The sequence below is a fragment of the Cyrtonyx montezumae genome, unplaced genomic scaffold (assembly GCF_038088225.1).
Source record: "Cyrtonyx montezumae isolate F1298 unplaced genomic scaffold, pur_monq_1.0 scaffold_7, whole genome shotgun sequence".
NCBI lineage: Eukaryota > Metazoa > Chordata > Aves > Galliformes > Odontophoridae > Cyrtonyx > Cyrtonyx montezumae.
The window spans coordinates 5,678,670-5,702,568 of record NW_027072078.1 but is presented as its reverse complement, the minus strand read 5'-3'; positions in this window follow the sequence as shown (position 1 = coordinate 5,702,568).

Sequence of the window (23,899 nt, the reverse complement as noted above, 5' to 3'; positions counted from 1 at the left end):
TATGGAAGCAACATTAGTCACCTCTGTAATGGAAAATGTCTAATATCCTGCATACATTTATCAGGATAATTACATTGCAAAAATTTACCAGATGGTGCAGAAATTTGTATACAGTTTTCAAGTGAATTAAGGCTGTGGGAGCCCAGAGAGGCTGTTAAAAGGCAATTCTATACAGAAACTGTGAAATCTAAAGAAGTAAGCAACTCTCGCTGAGGGAATAGTTAAAATAATTACAAAATAAGTAATGAAACTCTGAGGGTCTGATTTTTCCAAACAGGAGCATTACCTCAGTCTTGTTAACATTCTGTTTTTCAAGAATATGCTAAAATAACAGTTGCAACAACAGTGACTCGTGTTAAAAAAAAAAACAAAACATGAATATAAAACTGATATCTGAAATTCTCTTATTTTAATGACTGTTGCTAATGATTAAAAGCTGCTATTGCATGAGCTGTTTTACTGGCTATTGAGGGGCACATGGCAGGCATCTTTTTAAACATCACATGAATCTCGTGCTGGAGAATTTGAAGAAGCGGTGGTAAGAGTTGGTAGATGATAAAGCAATGAAGGAACATCAGGGTTTGGGTCTATTCTGCACACACTACTGCCAGAACAGAAGAATTATTTCAGAAATTGTGAATACAGTGGAGGAAAACTTTTTGAGTCAGTATGGACTGCTAATATTTTTCACAGGTCAGGATCTGAATTGCTTAGAGTAATCAATTTGTGTACCTTTTTACCATCACTGGTAGAGATTTAATTTGGCTACGTATTACAGAACACATGAGGATCTGGTAGTTAATTTCTTTATTTTCAGAACACCATCTAATGATTTACTTATTAATTATTGACATATTGGCATTTTTATGCCAAACACAACATTTGGTGTAGTTGCATTATTACACAACTGCAGAGACTTGAAGTTTGAATTTAGAGCTGGATGATATGTGTTTTACTTCTAGGATTTTTATTTGCCTTTTTTATGTCTGGAGATAAATTGTTTCACATCTGTCTCCCAGAAGTAAAAATGAAGTTAATGATTGTGATTTCCTCCATTAAACACCTTCAGATCACTAATCCAAGCCATTATTTAAGAGTTAAGTATTACTTATTACAAAGCTCCCCACTTCAACAATGATTCCTGTGCAGAATGTAAGCCTGGAGCGTATGCATGACTGACTTCCTAAATTGAAATAGACTGAAGCATATGTTTAACATCTGTCTTTAATTGCGGGCCTATAGATGGAAAAGAAGCCATGAAGCATTTTGAAGTCTCAGATATCTAAATTAGCTTTTTTTCCAGCATACACCAAAACTTCTGTTCTGCTCATCCTCAGGGGAATATTTCAAAGCTCATCTTTCTCAGCAGTCTTTTCCAAGATGAGCAGTATGCTCTGTCTGAGAGAAGTTTTATTAGCACAGTGAGTTTGTGAAGGTATTTAGCTGCTTACAGATAACTTTCTGGTCTCCTCATTTATTTTTCATTAGGTAGTTTTATAATATTTGTGGGTTTTTTCCTTGAGATTTCATCCGTATGATTCCACTTAACAATTTGTTAACTCTTCTTTGTCTTTTAATTGATTGAGTTGGTACTGGTTTATCTTGAATGTCTCACCAATAGAGCTATGATCGTGACAACACCTGGCTCCATTTTTTCTGGTATCTCTTCTTATACTGAAATATTTTATCTCAGATAATCATCCCTAGCGTTACTTTTGTTGTTCAGATTATGAAATTTTGAATTACTTCATTCATTACTGCAGTTATAAATAATATACAAGGTGCTTTCTGCCCTGCTCATATGAAAACGGAAAATTTCAGCAGTTCACGCTACGAAAAAACAGAAATAAAAAGTTGTAAGCCACAGTGTGGGTTTGCACCCCTTGTTACAAAACAGAAGCATGCTGCTTGGGCTTATAGATGTTACTGAGTTAGTTGCATGGTCCATGCATAGGCAAGTTTTGTGCTTCAGTCCTACTCATTACAACATTGTGCTACACGTAAGGCATTTTGCTGTTCATTTTGAGCATGCAGCAAATGGAGACTGAGTTTGCATCAGCCACTTCAGACAGGAGAGAAGAATGAGGCTCAGTGCTGTTTTTTAACTGTTATGACACATCTAGATGTAGTTGCATAATTTATTTCTGGTCTCCAGGTGAAAGATTTAAAAGAATTGTTTAAAAACTGGAACGTGTTTTGAGCACAGTCAGCGTTCTTTAAGAATTTCATGATGGTAATGGAATGTGTTTCAGCAAGACATTACTATAAATAAAGATGAAATGCCAGTATACTGGGTCTTGAGTGATACAAGGTTTACAATAGGAAGATAGAAATCATATTTAATTTGAATGAAAATTGAATGGAATCACTGTAAATTGGAAAGTAGCTGTCATCTGTGCTTTTGAGGAATGACTGACGTGCTTGCTGTGTTTCTTAGCCTTTATGAAAGGAATTTACTGCTGCCTTTGACTATTTTGAAAGCACTAATCTAATTGTTAAGTTGGTGGAAGCGTTCAGAACAACATGCTGCTTACTTAGTAAATGAATTTTTTTTTAAGGTTGCTATATGGAAACAGAGTACAATGAAGCTTATTGAAGTTGTTGTAATGTAACAAAGAGATTAAATGTGTTATCTTCAATGTGACAGTTACTTTTTGTTCTCTAGGGAGTGTTTTGAAGCATTTTTTCCCTATGAGAAGAACAAAAAATCACCTTCTGGTCTGGCACACTGAAGCTTCACATAAGTAATATTGTAAAATTGATAAACTTCATCATGAATAATTCGGGATTTCTAATTTCATCTGAGGCCTGTCTTTGCAAATAAACTTAATGATAATCTTAATGGTAAATTTATTTGAATGAAAACATAGGTTTTTTTGTCTTCCTAGAGGAGACAATTACTAGGGACAATTATGAGAACTAGATGAAAGAAAGAGCCTAAATTTAAGTGCTTAGTATGACTTACATCTATCCAGACCACCACCCAGTAATTATGTGATCAAGAAAACTGGTATTGATTGCAGAGAATGGTTTGAAGGGTATCTAGTGACAAGAGGTATTCCCTATGCACTGATTACTGAAAGTACTTAGTGGCCTCATCTGGTCTGAAGCACCTGCTTGTGGACTTAAATGCACCAGTTATCAATTTATAAGAGAAGTCTTGATTTACACCTATTATATGCAATGCAGTATGGAGTGAGGAAATGCAAATAGTAATGGTTCTCCAAAGTCTGCAACTCAGTCCAGCAACTCCTTATTACAAAATGAAGGAAACGGGAATCAACTAGAGGCCCATACGATCTGGGAATCTGTTGCAACATGAACAACAAAAAAGCCTATGAATGTCTTTTTTGACCAAGAAAAAAAAACCACCAAAAAAACCTGCTATGCTTAGTGTTCTGCCTTCTACACCATGCAGGTCTTCTATACAAAAAACTTTCCCAAAGGATATTCATGTTAGAGAGCAGAGGACTGCAGACTCAAAGCTCACCAGCACTCAGGTTGAAAGACACTGACATTAAACATGAAGTCTCAAATGTAAAGAATTGAAGTTCTGTGCCTGCTGATATGGCTGGTTCCTCATTTGGAAGACTTAGAAGTTTTTTTTTCGGAATACTAAAATAGCCCAAACTCTTTCAAAAACACAAGTGAGTTTAATTACATGAATTACAGGCAATGTGAGAGAAATCCTGATTGGGGCCACCATGGGCTGATGAGATGAAATAGTAAATTCTTAAAACAACTCTTCAAACCTCATGTTAAATTCGACTTTTTTTTTTTTAATTACTATCTTTTAATCCCCAGTCCTTGGCCACCAAGCTGCAGCACACACCAGCAGGCTGTGAAATCTGTGTTACTGTGGGTGAGTGGCTGAAGTCGGTGCTCTTCCATTTGCTTGTGTGTCACGTGGCTTGTTGAACTCTTTAGGAAGATCATTGCTATCAACAATTATTTATTTATCTTGCACCCTGGATTTTTTCTTAGTGACATGAATGCTGGTTGACTGCCATGTCCTCTGATTAATTTAGTGGACTAAGATGAGCATGGAGCTAGGCTTCCCAGGATTTGCAAGGCAACTTGTTTGACTACTTCTTTCCAAAAACCGACGTATCTATTGTGCATTTAAGAACAGGTTGCACATCGATTATTTTCGTACGTTTTGCTACTGATATCCCTTTCTTCAAGAAGGTGATCTGCAAAAACTGAAAGTCTGTTCCTGCTTTGTTCAGGATAATGTTATGTCAGGATATGTGATTTTAAGAGTGGGAGTAGTCTAGTTGGAAGTCAATAAGGACATTTCTGCCTCTAAGCCTGTATGTAAATGTGCAGAAGAAAAGCCCTAATAATTAGGTAGGTGTGCACGTATAAATATTTATACTCATGTTCATGCACATACATAGATAAAGTTTTATGCATTAATAGCTACATAATATATTAATATTTAATATTCAAATGAGAGAGCGAGCAGAAAATATACTGTCCCTAAGTAGCTTGCATAGCAAACGTGCAAATAAATGAAAATCAGGCTTGGGCAACGTGGCAAATATTTGAATTATCTTTTGGATCCTCTGTATTCTGAGCATGTAACTGTAGCTTTGTTTTTTATGTTCTCTGAGCCCTGTGTGGTTTGGTACCCAGAACAGCAGTAAATTGAGTGTCTGACAGGTCCTGAAATCCATGTTCTGTTGCTTTCAGGTTGAATACCTTCTGAAATCAATGAAAGAAAATCTGCAATCTTTATACATGTTTAATGTATTTCTACAAGAAAAGGTCAAATGAAGTGGAACATATCATTTCTGGTGTTCTCATGTTTGCGGTGGCAGATGGGAATTATGATGATCAGGTTGTGCTATTAGGTTGTACTGTTGTTGAAATGGGGAGAAATATCTGCTTCAGTGAGAGCAGGAGGGAAGATGCAGTAATGTCATAAGTAGCAAGAGTACATTAACTTCTGCACCTAACCTGCCGCTTCCACATTCGGCCATGCTCCAGTTAATTACATTCATGTTGTACTAGGTTTATTTTTAGCAATTTAAGCATCACAGCCCTATTTTATATTACTTGGTACATACATAAGCCTACAACAGGGGTCTGTAGGCATGTATATGCATGCGTGCACCCATGTGCTTAAGACATCTTCCTCTGGATGGCAATAACATCTAAAACATCTGCTTCTTGTGTAGTACTTGGTGAAAAATGTGTCAGTGTGATACCTAGTGTGTGCGTGGAATCAAATTGACTTTAACAATGCAAAAAATAAAATGTGAAGGTAACTAAAAGCTACCCTCTCATTTCATTTAATAGTAATTTTTGCAGCTGACACAAGTGGTACCGTGTATTTTTGTTTGCTTTAATTAATAGCTTGTTGTGGCTCTATGCTCTTTCTGCAAGAAAAAGAAATTCCCGCATGTTCAGACTGTAGCAAGTTCCCTGAAGGCAATGATGACATACGAAGTAAAAATTCAGGAACTAATTTTGCTTTATTGGATAATTTGGGGATTGGCAAGGTTGCAAAATTATCATTTATTGACAAAAGATGATAAATGTTATTAAGTTTGTTGTCTATTTTAGTTACTAAATATCTGAGCAGAGAGAACTGAATGGAAAACACCCAGATCTGAAAAATGAAAGCTTTTTGAAAAGAAGCAATTTGGTTATCAGTGACTCACGTTTCTACATTTTTTAATTTGGAGTCCAGTTCAATTTGCTCAGTTTTGCTTTCAGTTTTTGGATTCAAACTGAAGCTAAACCTATCTGTAAAAGCTTAGGGTCACTGCTAAGAAATAAGCTGAGCTGCAGTTGTGTTCAGGCTACTTACATTGTACAGATAGGACCTCTTTTGTGATGTGACAAACCGTATTAGAGGGTGGGCAGCTGGCAATTTTTCCAGTCCATCAGATTTTTCACTTTGGAATTTGAAGCATATCCTCTGGATAAGCGAAAATGGTTTGATAGCATGCCCTATTTATTCAGGAAACCGAATTCTCTTAGGAGGGGAAATGTGGTTTCTCTGACAGGCCCGCTCCATCAGTGTAGCAGTATAAACTTTTATCTTAAGCAACTGTTGTGAACAGAACACTGGCTGCCTCCTCCTCTGCCTGCACCAACAAGTGGCATTATGCTGCTAAGCAGATGTGATAGATGAAGCAGAACAGACTGCAGTCCATGAGTCTCAGGTTGAATCTTTTATTTTGTACTGAAAATCATTAGACTTGCATATAATGAAAAAGGAAATATTTTGCTTCCTTTGAAACTTCTGCAAGGTTTCACCTGGCGTGATTTGTTAGGGTGAGGGATGAACCATCTGATCTTCTTTGTTCTGCTGACAAAAGGCCAGAACCTGACTGATATTTAACATAAAATATCCCAGGTTGGAAGGACCCATAACGATCACTGATCAGACCGTATGTCTGAAAGTGGTGTCCAGATGCTCCTTGAGCTCCGGAAGCTCAGTGCTGTGACCACTGGGGGAGGCTGACATTGAGAAGATTCCAAACTTAAATCCTTGTTTTGCAGACAAGATCGGTTTAGCTATTCTAGAACTTGAAGAGTTTCCAGTCTGAGAGATCTGATGACTGAACAATTCTCTTAATGATATTCAGGGAGAGGACAGATCTTAAAATGACATCCCAATTCTATGCATTTGTAGTAATAGCCTGCATATCTGGCTTTATCTAGATGGATTACAGTGCATTTCAGGAGAGGGAAAGTGTCTAATTCATCTCTAGAGAACAATATTTTCTCCTTCTTCAGCCCCATTCCTTCAGTGTAAGTTACTTCTGCTGCAGGTTCTCTGACCTTTTTGCATAGGATTTTGTGACTGCTAGTGATTGTGAACGGGCACACCAGGGCTTTCCAGACAGCTTGTAACCACTGGTGGTTTTTAATGAACTCTTGCAAAACAACATGAAGATCATATTGTTGGAAGTGAAACCATTTACTCATCCCATTGGAATGCTGAGCTCCCCATCTCTTTGAGGCTTGGTTGGTACCTTTAGTGGTATGAGGGGCTTTGCTCTAAAGACAATCAACATGTATCCCATTGAAATTAAAACTTAAAAGAGGAGCTTCAAGATTTCACTTTAGCTAAGTGCACTTCAGGGGAGTACATTCTTCATCAGCCTATGCGACCGAAATGTACAACTGTGTGCTTTCTTTCCTATAAGTGCATCTGTTTTGAGTTTACATATTCTGTGGCGCTCTCGAATACGGTCATGTTTCATTATCTTGGTCCAAAACATAATGTACTTGAATCAGGCTAGTTATTATTTCATAAAATAGTAGCTCTGAGGTCTCTGCCTGGTGGGGTAACTAATCTAGGGGAAAAACTTGGGCGTAGTGCAGCTCCTATGCACTTGCTGGATTAACTCTACTGCCTTGACAGTATTTTGGAAATAAGTGTTTTTAAGCATTATGGCTCTTTTTTTTTTTTTTTTCCTCCTTTGTATTGACAGTATCTCACTTCAAGGTTACCACAGGTTGCAGTCTACTAACTTATTTTCTTGTTCTAGTACTCCATAATTTCATGAACTGAAAGGTTCAAAAACACTCTTTTTAATAGTGTTAGGTTTTCATAGGAGGTTATTGAGGGTAGGTGATTTTCATAAGTTCTGTACTTTAATGTTTATTCTGTCAAACCCCTAAATGGCTTAAAAATTTCTGGATTCTCACATGTTATCCCTGAAAATTTACTTTTCCTTTTTTCCCCAAGCCCCTGGCCCTTGCATTAGGATTTATAAGGCCTCATTTGAAACAAATTACTTTTAAAGCCAAAGCTCTTTTTAGCCCCAGGAGATGTACGTTATTAGAGAGTTACTAAGCACTTCAATGCAATCATTCAGGCTGTAAGAAAGAAATATATTAATGGAAAGAGATCAGCAAGAATCAATAATTTGCTGGAAGACCTCAGAGAGAGGGAAAATAAGTCCCTCTGGCTTTTAATTTTGGAAGCAAATTTAAGATATGCTGAGTGCTCATGATCCTCATGGGATTTGCCTTCCCTTATTAACAGCAGATAGGATGATTTTGTTTGTAAAAGTTGCACGTGACAAGGAGGGAGGAAAACTCAAATTTGTAATTCTTGAAATGAATTAAAAACTCTGAGCTGATTACATGTTTTCAGTATTGCATAAATGAATCTTGTTAAGGTAAGCAGAACACACTGCCCTGTGGCTGTGAACTTTGAGTGACATAAAAATAATCCGATGCTGTCTTCTCCCAGTTTAATTATCGGTATGATCTAGAAATGACATGTCTCATATAAGGTAATTTGGGGTTTTCTGAGAGTGCATTTTCCACTGCTTCCACAGCTGTAATGATGATCTGATAACAGAATTCAACCTGAATTTTCTAGTCTGGGCCACAGTGCAGAAATGAGATGGCTCAAATTTTTGCCTTGTCATGGGGCATCTATTCATGAACACGCTCACACAAATATATGATACATGCACATTTACAAATATTTACATAATACTGTAATATTTAGATAATATTTACATAATGTTGTAATGTTGAGATTGGATGACTTTGACCCCCAAAAGAGCATTCTAGCACGAAGAAATTACAAAAGCACTGTAGTGATTTCCCTGTTAGCATCTTTGATATTTTACCTTCCTGCATACATAGTGGTTGTGTACACTGTAAGCAATAATTTATCCTGTCACCACATTGTGAAGAAAAAGATAATTATTCCTCTATTTACAGATAATGATGTGAGAAACAGAAACCTTAAGAACCATCTTGACATCATTTGCTTGTCTGTGACAATCAGTACTGAAAAACAAGAATTACTGAGTACCATTTCAGTATCTTAACTGTCATAGAATCATAGAATAGTTTAGGCTGGAAGGGATCTTAAAGATAATCTAGTTCCAACCCCTCTGCTGCAGATGGGATTGCCACCACCAACTACAGCATACAAAAAACACCTGCCGAAACGTGTATTAAATTATCAAGTTGTCCATGTATCTGAACAGCAGAGTGATGAGGACAAACACTGTATGACAAAGCTTTCAATGAGTAATACAAGGGCAAACAGAAAACATATTTTTATTTGAAGAAAAACACCAATACAAAAAAGACCAGAAGCTTGGCCAGGAAGCTACAGACTAAACCAAAGCATACTATCTGAAAATGAATGACTAGCTTTTTATTGATTTCTTTCCACTTCCTTAGGAATCAAATTACTTTAAGACTCACTTTGGAGCTCCAGGTTCTTGTTCAAGAGATTTAGCTTTGACTCAGTAATCCTAACCTGTGACACATCTGTTCTAATTTATTATATTCAAGTCCAAAAACAGGATTCATGCCTCTTTGATGTCCTCCCACTGATTTGATATTCTCTGTCTACAAGAAGGGTCATAAGGCTCAATGTAGGCCATCAGGATGTTTGCTGATTTTTAAGTGAATGAAATGCAAAGTTAGACAAGGTGTTTAAAAAAAATCACACAGCTAAAACATGGGGCACTGTAAAGATGGTCAAAGATTGAGATTGATACTCTTCTCAGGGAGAAAGTAACTGCAGGGCACACAGAACGCACCACAAGTTACATTCCACTTTCCAAAAAGAACTCTTCTGTGCAGTAATAAATATAGAAATAAAGGTTACAGCTGAGAACAGTGGTTACAGGTGAATGCACCAGGACTCCACTTAGCAAGATGGATAGGACGGAGACTCAGAAACGTGATGCTGAAACTTTTCATCAGTGGGATGAAAAGGGGAACTCTGTGCTTACCGTGGACTTTGTAGAGTGTGAAATAAGTGTGTGTTTTGTGAACTTAGATCTCGTTGCAATTAGCAGTCACTGATCTGTTACTGTCTTGAGGTGTCTGAATGTTATAAAAATAATACTGTAATAGCTCTGTTTAGATCAGGAGTTTTCGAAAACGTTATTCTAATCTGTTATTTTAGCCAGAGGTTGTACAGCAAACTTTGATATGTAATGTGCTTTATTTCATATTCCTATCCAAAGCCCAGTTAACATTCTCTTATTTTTATACCTAAATCCTTCTTGGACTTTTACGTATAAAAATCTTCCTGCTTTGAGCTGTTGCAAAATCCATGCATTCGGTACAACATCAGGTCAGAGAGAGCCTCCCCCATTATGGCTGACTGGAGTTTGTTATGGAGATGAATCATCCTACATGCAAACTTTGTAGTCATTTTGTGTAACCTCCTATGCACTTCTGTACTTTTAGATAAAATATGAACTTTGCATGTATTAGTTATACCAGCTGCTGTTGTAGTGGTGATCATTTTGCGTACTAGGGGAAGAGTGAGATCATGCCAGGTCAGGTCAAATCTAAGAAACAACTCAGAAGAGAATAAAAGTCATAGTGTGTGTGAATTCATGGAAACATTTGTTCAGCACAGATGGACCTACAAGTTGTCAGCAGTGAAACAAGACACCTATAGCCATATCCAACAAGAGGATTAGAAAGGAGATAAAAACAACTCCGACTGTGTATTGGAGTAATTTCATAATGGAAGATTAGACTAGAATCCAAAAATTCTTGTGTTCACTCATTCTGAAAGCATGAAAAGCCTGTAACATCACTTCTGTATGTTCGAAATGATTTCTGGAAAGAGAGAATGCAGAACTTTGCTTATATAAAGAAGGGCTCATATAGTTAGGGCTTACATAAAGAAGGGCTCATATAGTTAGGGCTTACAGTTGTGTGTGCTTGCGGCCTGGAAGGCCAAACGTATCCTGGGCTGCATCTACAGAGGGGTGGTGGCAGGGCAAGGGAGGGAATTGCCCCTCTCTCACTGCAGACTATCGGTGCTTGAGGGGAGGCCACAAGCAGGAGGGGGACTGACCTTTTATGAGAGGCATGGGAAGCCTGACTGACTGCCTGTAAAGACTAAGGCAAAGAACTCAATGAGTAACTCAGCCTCCTCCATGTCTCTATTAGTGGGTTCTCTGTTTTCATTTATCACAGGGGGGATATGCTCTTCTTGGTCTGTCTGCTCACCATTGCACCTTTCCAATATGAAGATATTTTTCACATCCCTCCTGATGAGCTGATAAGAGTTTTGCTGCAATGCTGTTAGTAAAATGCAGCCCTCAATCTTCCACATGCAGAAGAAAATTGTTGAACAACTGTATTCCTTGAAATACATCTGTATGAGAATATAGGATAAAAATAGATATCCAATGGTAATTTTCAGGAGGAAAAAAATTGATAGTTTAGATAGATAAGTGTAAAAACTACGCTGATACGATTCCAGTCTGAATTTTAAGTTGCTCTTTATGCTCACGGTATGTAACTCGGAACTAATTTCACTTGGAAAAGCACTTATTTTTTGCTCCTCAAAAGTAAAAACTTCCAGCTGTAGAGGGGAATATGAAAAGCTTGATATAGCACAGCACTAGATCTTTTAATAACTTATTCAGACGAGGAAGTGCCCAGTAGTAGAAATCTGTAAATGTATGGAATACTTCAGTTTGGTCAAATTAAGTAATAAATTCAAACTAAAGCTTTCAGGAATTTATGAATTGTATTTTTCTGTATGTTTCTGTATAAATGAAATCCTGGAAAGCAATTTAGGAGAAAAAAAATGTTGTTTTTCTTTCTCCAAAAAGGAACAGGTTTTTTTTTCTTACTGCACAGAAAGTCAGAGTGAGGTCAAGAAAAGTTATTTGGCATAGATAAAAAAGTTGAAACGACCTTTTTTTCCCTCAAAGTTTTCTTGCTCTGTTTTAGGAAGACGGAACACAACTGATTTCTAAATGTAATGCATATATAATGTCAGTCAGAGTCAGTATTTCTCAAACTCAGGGAACTTCTGGAAGTCTGGGCAACTGGCAGAGGGTAGGATTAGAAGAGATGGATGCTGAAAGTCTCTGTTCAAGGGTATAAAATGAGAGAATAGGGAGAGTTTGTGCTGCATTAGTAAGGTTATGTTCAGGATATCATCTTGTCCGTACTCCTTGTAAGTCTACAATGCATCTGCCTTTGGAATTATAGCAGTTAAGTAAAGCTTTCTAAAATTGGTGTGTCTTTTAAATAGTCTCAGTATAGTCTACTGATATCTGGGAATGGCTTTGAGAATCTATGCTAGTAGATTTGAGGGAATGACACAATATTCCACCACTGTAAAAACAAAATACAGTAATTATGAAATGAGAGAAGCCACCCTATGGATTGAGGTCACAATCCATAGGGACATAGATTTTAGGGACAAGGATTAGAGGGCAGTATTGGCTGTAGGTAAACAGTTGGACTAGATGATCTTAGAAGTCTTTTCCAGCCCTAGTGATTGTGTGCTTCTGTGATCCAGCCTTTGCATGGAATCTTGCTTCACTTGACAGCACTTTTATTTTTCCATTTGGCTGTAGTGGATTATGATTTTTTACTTGGCTATCTTTCTTAGTCTGTACAGTATAGGAGTGAGTAGGATATAAGCCATAAATATTTCTCCTTAAATTTTGACAGGTACTAAAGCATGACTCATTTTTGTAATTAATCTTCTTATTTTTTCCTACCGCTCCTCTTTGCTCTATTTTGTTTTTTTCTTTTTGATTTCAAACTTGCAGACACACCAGCTGACTGACTCAGCGTGCACAATATCTTCCTATACCTGTATCTTTAAAAGCCTATTTTTCAGCAACATCGTTATGTATTTCAGTGTTTCTTTCCTGACAACTCTGCACAGTGTAATGCAGTGTAGCTGACGGACTTAAAACTTGCAGCAAGATCACTGTGGTTTTGTTAGTTGATGTCTGGCTTTTCCCTTTTAGATGGGAAAAGACATAAAACATAAGTAAAAAATGTAGTTATAATATTTATGAATAAATACATTAATAAATTGATGCCACTAATAAACATCACACCTATTGTTAGCGGTATTGAAATAGTAAAGTTTCTGAAGAGGAATTATATTAATGGCACACATGAGTGCTGTTCGTGTCGCCATTCTGATTCTTTTCCTACCAGACTCGAGGTACAAGCCTATTCTTTTTCGCAAACGTATGTGCTATTAATCTACTTGCCCACAGCAAGTGTTTCAGATATGGTCCTGATGAAGTGTCTGGAGTCTGGTGGGTTGTCTGTTTTATTTTCTGTCCTTATCACTGTAAGATAATTGCAGATAATCAGTATTGTAACACGTGATATGCTACTTGAATGATCTTTGATGTAGGCTCATAGTTAAGGTTTTCCTGTGATGATGTTAGGGCTGGAGCACTTCTATGAAGACAGACTAAAGGAGGCGGCCTTGTTCAGTCTGGAGAAGAAGAGGCTGAGGGAAGAACTCATTATGGCTTTCTAGTATTTAAAGGGAGATTATAAACAGGAGGGAAATCAGCTTTTGAGAAAGGTAGATAGTGATACGACAAGGGAAAATGGTTTTAAACTAAAGGACGGAAGATTTAGATTTGATGTCACAGGGAAGGTTTTCACTGAGAAGGTGGTCAGGTGCTGGCACAGGTTGCCCAGTGAGGTTGTGAATGCTGCATCCATGGAGATGTTGAAGGCCAGGCTGGAAGGGGCCCTGGGCAATCTGAGATAGTTCTTGATCCAGCAGTTAGCAACCTTGCCTTCAGCAGGAGGGTTGGAACTTGATGATCCTTGAGGCCCCTTCCAACGCAGGCCATTCTATCATTGTGTGAATGGCATGAAGATGAGTCAGGGGAGGGTCAACTGAGTGCTGGGAAAATATTCTTCACCAAAGGGCAGTGGGCGTGGCCCCAAGCTGCAGGAGCTCAAGATCTTTTTGGACAAAGCTCTTAAACAAAAATTTAATTTTGGATGGTCAGGAGCCAGGAGTTGGACTTGATTATTCTCATCGATCCCTTCCAGCTTGGGATATTCTATGATGATGCAGACATTACTAGTCTTTTTCCTTATGCAGAGAGAGTTTATAAATCAAAATAGTAGATCCTATTTTGTGCTCAAAACATAACACCCTGCTACTGAAGAGTTTTCATTAAACTCTTGATTCGCATCACTGGTGTTTGCTGCCTTTCAGGTCTGGGTTTTCTGCATCAACTTTGCTCACAAGTTTCTACATTTGCTGTCTTCTAAGGATTTCAGTTTAAACCTGGTTTTGAATTAATTAACCAGTTAACTCAGATGTTAATCAAAAATTACTCTGTTTATCTTGCCTTTCTCATATACATGAATTTTGGGAAAAAAATGAAAATATGTATATATATCCTTGTCATGTAGCACCTGCTAAAAATCAAGTTGAAAATTAATATAGTTAAACAAGACTGGCTATATTAAGATTTTTTGAAAACCTCTCTGATCTCTACGGATCTGAATGTATAATTTTCATTAATACTGATAGAAATTATGGGCTTTAGCTCAAGGACATAAGATCCAATGCAAAATAATTCATAAAAGGAACTTCATAATTAGCATTCCAGACAGTACATTATTGAAAACTTATGGCTGTTTAATCCCTCCTTTGGAAGAAATGGAAATCTTTTCATTGTGTTTTGAGTTGGATTCACTGGGAGAAGTGGTTACAGAGTGTATTCTTAAAAAGAGCAGTTTATCTTTGGTCACTAACTGTCATAATAATTACTTGTTTCCCCCATCCATCCATCCATCCATCCATCCATCCATCCATCCATCCATCCATCCATCCATCCATCCATCCATCCATCCGGTTCACAAGGCAAGAATGAAATGGGATTTCTGCAGATTTCTTTTCTGTTAATCCTTTTTTTTTGCATTTTTACTAGGAAATTCTGTTGCCTGAAATTTAAATAAAATGATTTGTTTTTTGCGATTGATAGTGTATACTCATGTGTTAAGTGTTTTGGAGATGAATACCGATGTATTAGATTGCCCACTAGAGAGATACAGGATAAATCAAATCCGTGACATTCTGTCATACTACACTGAGAGTATTTTTTTGGTAAGATGAAACTCAGCTAAGGCTTATTTTGCAATTTATATGTAGGTACATTTTTAGTACCTGGAGCTTGTACAAATTATTTTCAGTCAGTTCAGCTTGTAAAGTATTACTGAATACTTGCTCTTTTTCATTTTGATCAGTGTCGGTATCGGAATGTGAGCTTTGATCTGCTTCTTTCAGACTTCCTGTTCTTTTTAGCCATATCACCCTTACGTTTGGGAGAGTGCCTATTCTCTAGCTCGTTCACCATCATCATCTCGTAGTCTTGACTTCCTCTTCTTTCTTTATTCCTTCTCCAAATCAATATTTGCTCTGTGATAGGTGAAAAAATAGGAATCCGTCTTTTAGATCAGCTAGTGAAGAAAGGTTAAGCATGAGGGAGGAAGAAAAAAAGACCCCTTCATGAAGGATTGGTTTAATCTGATTGGATCGTGACACTGAAGAGTACATGTGGCCTTTATACAGTGTATCCTTAATGCGATTGTTCTCCCAAACCCCCTGCGGTGTACAGCTGAGATTTTCACTTGTTCTGGTATGAAATTAGCATTGCTAGTTTACCTGAACACTGGCAGTCTTGTTCCATTTTTCCATCTTAGACTAAAATCACATTTCTTATATATGACATAGAGCTAAAATATCTTTTGGTGTGGCAGGTGTTGTCAGTACATTGCACTGTGTACGTTGCCTATTCAGTTCCTTTGCTGGTCCTACTGAACTAAAATAAATCCATCCCTAGCTCATATTTGAGATAACTTTGGGAATTGCAGGTGAGATGGAGAGTATTGTATTGAGAGTCCCCGTGAGTCTTGCTTGCTTGAGGTGGTGGAAGAACAGCATGTAATCTCCTTGGGTTCCTACTTGTTCTCTTGGGTCTAGCTGACATTAATAATAACTGTGTCACTTGTATGTATTTAATCTTTGCCAACCTGTAAATTATTCACCAGATAAAATGTCATTCTTACATGAATATCTCTCAAGATAATTACACAGTCACAGAATAGAAAGATAATGGAAAAGTTCATCACAGCACAGATCACCCAAGTGCTGGAACAAACTGAGTTCTTGTGTGTGTAGGAGGGAACTTGGACATATGTGCAGATGTTCTTTTTCACTTTGGTTGTCATCTGAACTTCAAAAAAAACCAAACCAAACAACAAAAAAACTTGGTAACTTGTGCAATTAAAAGGATGCAAATGATTTTGTGGGCCCAGATCCTGTGGGTGGATTGAGAGATCAGTTTTCTTTTCATCTGACTCTGCATCTCATTTTCAGGCCTTTCTAGAAACTATTTAATGTAGAAGGAAATAGGGTAGCCTACTGTTTGAACAATGGACCCTTGTGAAACACATTGTAGAGATCTGTAATAGAAGGACGTGAAGATTTGTGTGAATTAAGCATGAATAGGAATATAAGGATGTGGAAGCACCAGAAAAAAATAGATGATAGAAGGATAAATGAAGCAGAGCTTTATGATGCCTGGATCAACAAGGTCACAACTCGGTTGCATAAAGGTTTTCAAGATCCTAAGAGTGGGGGGGAAAAAAAAAAGACAGATGCCAAAATGATATGCAGACAGAAGCTGTTAGGAATGCAGGTAGATACCTAGACTGTAACCATCACACACTCAAATAAAGAGACAAAAGTCACTCTATGAATCAGTGATATTGTCTTAGTCCATCATGGGTGGGGGTTGGGCTAGATGATCTCTAGAGATCTAGAGATCTTCCTACCCCTGCAATTCTGTGGTTCTGTGAACAGGCGTGTAAAGGTCAGATTCACAGACAAGTCCCCAAAGGTCTTCAAAGCACAACCATATTTTGCCTCCAAGAACAGCCCTGGAGATGTGAAATCTTGGTAGGCAGCATCTCTTCTGCTCCATGAGAATACAAGTCATAATAAATAGACTACTTCAGTGGATGTGTGTTAACGACTGCAAATGCACATAATTACTGTTATAATTACTAATTTAAGTAGTTGAGCTTTGTTGCCACAATGTTGTTGGGATATTCAAAGTGAATATTACACAAGCCTCAGAATTTGTTCTGGTTCTGGTGACCCAGATCTCAGTGCTTGAGTCGATATGTGAAGCATCAGTATGGATTTACTGTGTATGGCAAAAGAAACATTATCAGGTGCTTGTGTAAGATAGGTGGAAATCTTATGGATTCCAATTTGTACCTATTGTCATCTAATTCAGATTTTTGGAATGGTAGGGAGTTGGTCACTGTTGCAAGAAGGTCATTAAGCAGATCTTTAAGAATGTGGCATGCAGGTTTTTGTTCATCACTGGCAAAAATGCACAGGTATTGGTGGTGACTGTGCTGAGAAATAGTGTTTTGTAGCTGAGAATTTGCTCTATCGAGCAGTGTTACTGTGCTCTTTGCAGCTATTGTATTTTCTGTGGAAATAAATAATTTCAGATTCTTACAAGAGTGCATCCACACCTTGTTGCCAATGTCAGTATTCCTTCTGACATTCATTTATTATGTGAGCATGGTTTCTTAGAGTGCTTCTACAGCCTGTGAAGCTACACCTTCCTGTGGCTCATGTATGTGTTAAACATGAAGAAGAGAAAATGACACATCATTTATTACAAAGTTACTATTGTTGCACCATTAAAGGCAAAAGTCAACACTGAAATAGCCCCATTTTACTATAAAAACCTTTTTATTATAAAACTACTTCTTAATTTTAGTGTTGTGATAGTTTCTAATGTCAATATTGTATTATCTCGTATACACGTGTTAAACGTAGCTGATCCACTACTGGGCATAATTTGTTTAAAACTTAATTTTTTGTTCTGGGTGGGATCAGTTATTATTTAGAACTTAATTCCCTAATGACTTCTTAAGACTGTGGATTTTTCTTTATCTTCATAATCTGAGGAACCTTAGCTGATCATCTGCACTTCTATAGGAAAATGGAAAATCAGGAGTACAACCATGATTACATTGCCAATTAATTGCCATTTATTTGTAATAAATTATAAAAATGGGTAGTGCAAGATTCTGAGACTCGGGCGAGACAATATATTGCGCAGAAAAGCAAATCGAAACCAACCAAAAAACAAAAACAAAATAATATTTAAAAAAAAACATAATAAAAATGCTACAGTTTGTTTTTTGAAGTGCAATTTAGATGCTGTTGTGATAGAAATTTTGCCACTGATGATCTCTTCTGTAACCGTCAGGAGTAGCGCAGACACTAAAATGCTCTGCCTTATGCAAGTATAAACAAATATCAAAGAGTTTTGTGGTTACTTTTTTAGGATATTTTAAGAATTCCATTCTTCATCTGCATACTTCTAAGCGGAATTTATAGTTTTATTGGCGCTGTAAGGGCTCTATGTGAGGATACAAGTTATCAGAATGAGGATGATATACGGGTCAGTAATTAAGAAATAATTGAAATTCCACTTTGTTATTGTGGAGCCATGTGAGCATAGAGTTCAGGAAGTTGAAAGCAGATCTATAAAAGGCATCTTTATAATGTCTTTAATGTTTCTTATGTACTTACATCACAATTTTATTTAAACAGTGTGAAAACGTCAGAAGCTAGCTATTTCTCTCAACAACAAAACAGCTTTTTTCTTCTTTTTATTAATATATATATATATTTTTGGTTGACCATCTCTAATAACAATGACTTAAATGTGAACCCAGAGAGCTAACCTTTCAAGTTGCAGACTTTTCTCCTATTTAGGGGTACTACCGTAGAGCACTCCCTGTGAAATGTCTCAAATCTGAAACTGAGCTATGCTCCTCTTGATTATAGTTCTCCAGTTATGTGATAATTATAGGTTGTTATTACAAGTATGAAAATGAATTGCATCTCAGTTGCATTGTTTAATACAATGATGCTGTTTCTTGCATGAAATTGTAAAAATGTTTGGAAATAGAGAAAATACAGATGGAAACTCCAATCTGTCATATTTTCTACTTAGGATTCAGTCGACACTCTAAGTGAAGATATCAGAAAATAAAAATAAGAGCACAGAAGGCAAAATATGTGTTCATTCTTTTTAATTAATGAAATGGGTCAGTCTAGCTCCTGAGCAGGGTAATAGCATCCTTCTTTTTTGTTTTATGTATTGATTGGTGGGTTTGGTTATAAACCTGAGGTTGCTGAATTAAGGATTGGGAGGGCTATTATTTCAGAACCTCCAGTTGTTCAGAGGCAGCTGCTGGAGCAAAAATCCCTGACAGGATGTCTTTCTTTGGGTATCTGGTAGTTTGATTTGATTTTAGCATTGTTTTCCTCCCTCAACTACTTTCAGCAGTAGTGCTCTTCTGTTGGAATGACAGATGTGTTGGGTGTAAATGTAACATGTGTTATCTCTTATTTTTCTGGCTATGCTTACTCACTCTCTTCTTGGATGTTCAAAGGCATCGTTATTTTTAGCATTTTATTTATATAGTGTGATTGGTTGATTTTTTTTTCTTTATATAATATTATTTGCAAGTATTTTCAAGCCAGCTGTCATTAGAATAAATGAGGGTACTTTTACATTCATTTGACTGACAGTTGGTGTCAAAACAAAATTTGTTAAAATCTATTTTACCTTCTAATGAAACTTGTAACGCTGTATTTGCTGCATAACCAAGAACATTATGAAAATTAACCACTGCACCTGCTCAGGATTTAATATTCCTTCTCGTATAAAAATACCTAGCTCAATTCAGTTTTCACCTTGGTACCCTAAGTCTGGTTCTGTTCTGAGGATGCTTAGCAGACAAAATCTAGTCATTTTGATATAAGGCTTCTCTCCTTTAGAGAGTTGAAACAACTGGACATCAAGTTGCAGTCATGTTTTGTGAGGTTCGTTTAATGGGTTTCGATAGTTTTTTTTCTCCCGATACCACACTGTGACAAATTTCCGGTCGCTGTGATCTGAATCCATTCAGACAGTAACTCTGAAAATGTGTGTTCAAAAAGAAAGCATCAGCTCAACCTTACATCTCATACTGCTGCTACCAAAAAAAACCCCACCAAAAACAACAAAAAACCCCACCCAACAATAGCATTTTGAGGCTAATGAATCCTTCCTCTAAATGAGACGTCACTAAGCAGATATTAAGTATATCAGAGTCATGACAAGTTTTTATATATTTTAATCCCAAGACACGGTTGCTTGCAGCACACTGAAGATTGCATAGCATTTCTGAATGCATCTAATCCCCAGAGTCACTGAAGCTTGTGACATTTTATAAGCATTCTTATTAAATCTGCAGAACTTCTGTCCAACTTTGCATTGCCAGACTGCAAGCAGATAACATTATGGAAGGGCAGTGGCATGTTTACAAAGAGAAGTGAATAACAGGGAGAACTGTGCTTTAGAAGAATATCTGTATGTTGTTTCAAGGTCGGATTATATATGTAGATATGAGTAGTACAAGAAGATCTAAGTTGAATTGTTGAGCCTGACATAATATGTTTGAGATGAACAGAGGACAAGCAGATTTTGCATTTCACCAGCTTCTGGTGCAGCTCACGGAGAGACCGAGGTGTACAGGCAGTGGGGCTTGCTTTATGATGTTTCTTCTCTGGAAGACTTCTGTAAAGATTCTGGGCAAAACAGAATTTTCTTTCAAATAGTGCTCCTGCGATACAATCAACACAGATTTGGGGTTTAAGTTCATTTTTTTCTTGACTTCATTTTTTATGTTTTTATTATAACAGCATTTTCATTTCACTGTTAAGATGAAATATTCATTTCAGTGTTAAGATGAAATAGACATCCCTGTCTTGCATTGCTGGTGACTACTCTTTAATTTATTGATTTGTGCATGCTGTGCCTGTGGGAAGAATCATTTCTTGTAATTCTTCCTTGTGCAAAACAATTGTTTCGCTACCCTTTACATTCCAAGGTGGTGACTTTTCTCCTTTACCTTGATATCCTCTTCAGTTTTCTTCTGATCATCGGTAGTTGCGTTCGATTTATTGTAAAACTCTGGCAGCTGTGAAAGCATCTTGCATCTCTTCTATCTCCAAATGGTTTGTCCAGTGATTAGTTCTGCTTCCTGTCATTTCTTAGGACAGGTTGTGTATTGTGTTGATCTGTTGCTACGACTTGCATTACTGCAGCTTTTCCTTTTCAGTCAGCTTTTAAACTGTAAACAAAGGAATACATCTCTTCATGTCCCAATCCAAATGACACAACTCCACAGCTTTTGCTCCAGTTCTGTTGAGTTCTCCACAGTCTCTTCAGTTCCTTTGAATTCCAGCTTTAGTCCTTTTCCTCTTAGCTGCACTCTTAGTAAGACAATAGCCCACAATATGAAACCGTTGGTCTTGTTTGTTTTTTAATTAACCTACAGTCAAGATTTCTGCAATGTCTTATCAGCCCAATTTTCTGTATATTACAAATAAATTAACATGGAACCCACAACATCTCCTCTCTTACAGAAGGCTGTACTAATGCATCCTATTTGTTCAGAGCAGACTTAAATTTTCATATAGAATTTGACTCTTTGAGGCCCAAGAATGAAGAGCAAAGGTGAGACTTAAGGGGCTAAAGTGATGATGCTTGAGGCCTTCAAGATAACCAGCTGGAGGCTTTAACTTTTTTCATGCATGGTTTGTAACCAAAAGATCTTTTAGAGCAGTAAAGCAATATTGATCTCATTTATTAGCTGTGATACATTGCACTTTATGAAGATGGAAAATGAATACATGCTAGAGAAATTCCTGGACTTCCGGCAGTGGTGTTCCCTAATTAAGTAACTGGGCACAATAAATTGGATTAAAGAGGGAGAGAATGCTTTGTTAGTCCTCTGAGGAGATCTGACTGGGTTATGGAGGTCTAAAATGTTATTAAGTAGAAAATATTTTCACTGCACTTCATGGTTTCTTCAAAAACCAGTGGTGCAAGTAAAATTTCTACTGAAGTTCTTTCCTTCTTTCCCTGAGTTTTCCCCTCGATTTAGCTCTTGTTCTTCCATGAAACTGAAGTGTTGAGAAATTTTATTAAATTCACAGTCAATAGTTGTTACAAATATAACCTATTTCTTAAATGTAGAAAATTTTTAGACAAGAATGTGTTGCTTTAGGTAAATACGCAGACGTGCACACAAACTGAAACGCTGCATAATGTGCTTTTGTGGGTTTGTTACGTTCTTTACCCTCAACCATCACCTTACAACCTCTGGAAAATAAAATGTTCTAGGGGATAGAGGGAAACTGTACTGTGCTAAGACTAATCTGTTACCGTTCAGCATACCCCGTGAACTGTGTTTTAATGGTCCCAGTAAACTTCCTCCCTCTTGTCAGAAAACACAGCATGGAACAGGACTAAGCATGGAAGATGTGTGGACTCCGTACCATCTGCTGAACCATAACTTGATTAGGAGCAGTAGTCCTCACAAATTGGAGGGTTGTTGTAAGATGTGTCCTTTGAATAAAATTAGTTTTTGCCCAAATTAAATTATGCACATGAAGAATGATTATAGGCAAGCCCCTAGACTGAAAGAGATTAATTACTGGCCTATTATTAGAAGCTTATTTTGCATAATCCTGTTAGTTCAATCATATGCTCATTTTTCCCCGTATGTGCGGGAGAACATTTACTAATTTTATATAATTGAGTGCACTGCATTTTGATTTATTTTGTTAGTCTATTTTAGCTTTATTTGCCAACATCATTTCAGTCTCTTCTCCCTCTCCAAAGGTGGATTTATTTTCTTTTGATATTACAAAGCATGGTTAATTGCAAGGAACAATTGACTACACAGAGCATTAGACTCTCTGTTAGTAAACGAAGGTTATTAAAAACCAAACAGAGAAGTGTAAGAAATCAGGTTTGGTGCTTTATCAGATTTGGCATTTATAGTCTAACAATTAGACCACGTATCTGTTAGCTGCTCTATCAAATGTCACAGTTTGTTTTGGACGTGGGCATAATGAACCGGAGTGGTGATTAACTTCGTAGTGTGCGGCAGTCTTCTGTTGTAGGCACTTGCTGAGCCAAGGTTCTTGAGGAAAAGCAGGAGCTTGGTGTCTTTAGTGCTCCCTAATCTGCATGTTAATTTGTTATACTTCGAAATGCTATTCCTGGGTTTGGTAAAAAAAACTCTTCCCTTGAGAACAGTCCTGGTGCCTTGATCTGTATTCAGGCGCTATTTCCTTTTTTTTTTTTTTTTAATGTACTGCAGAACACAAAACAAAACAAAGCTTTGTGAAATACCTTTCTCTATTTTCCTCCTCCTCTCCTTCCCCACACAAATAGTTGATCTTTCTCTTTCCACTTATTAGAATGTTCCTATTTGCAGAAGGAAATTGCAAAAACTATATCAAGATTAATCAAAATGTGACAAAACTGTTTCCAAATTATTTTGTACAGGCAGAATTTTTATGTCAGGCAGAGCAGGAGCCATCAGTCTCTAGCTCTTGAAACTTCAGTGGTTCCTTAGCTAGTAAAGTAATAACTGAATGTTGTTAGCTCTGGGGCAGCTTGTTTCCAGAGTGCTCTAGTATTAAAAAAAAAAAAAAAAGGAGCAAGCAACCTTTTGCTTATTCTAGTCTAAAAATGTTTTCAGAACTCGCCTGGCCATCCATCAAACCAAGAAGCTTTTCTGTTGCTTCTCCTTTGGTGAATAGAAACTGTCAATTCATGTAAATGGGAGAAGAGAATCTTCTCCTAGTCCCCAGCAATAAAATCAAACAATTCCCAGACTAACCTCTCTGTAAGCCTTCTTGGTACGTAGGGATCACCTCAGTAAGAATACAAAGCTTCTCACTTGTTTTCCAGGGTACAAGCACAGGTATATACCATGTATGCTAGGCATATACTGCTAAGGGTATATACTGTATTATGTATATAGCTGGTTATAGTGGTTATGTACCGCTATAAAACGGATAACGCCGAAGTCAAAACGTAAATTTGTCAACGCACTTGAAGGAAGAGATAGAAACACTAACTTCAGTGGTGTGAAGATGTGGAGCAATGATGAAACCTTTAGAAGTGAGGAGGCTGCATGCTTGTCTGAGCTGTTTGTCTACAACGTCTCAAAATGTATGCCTGTTATTTCACAC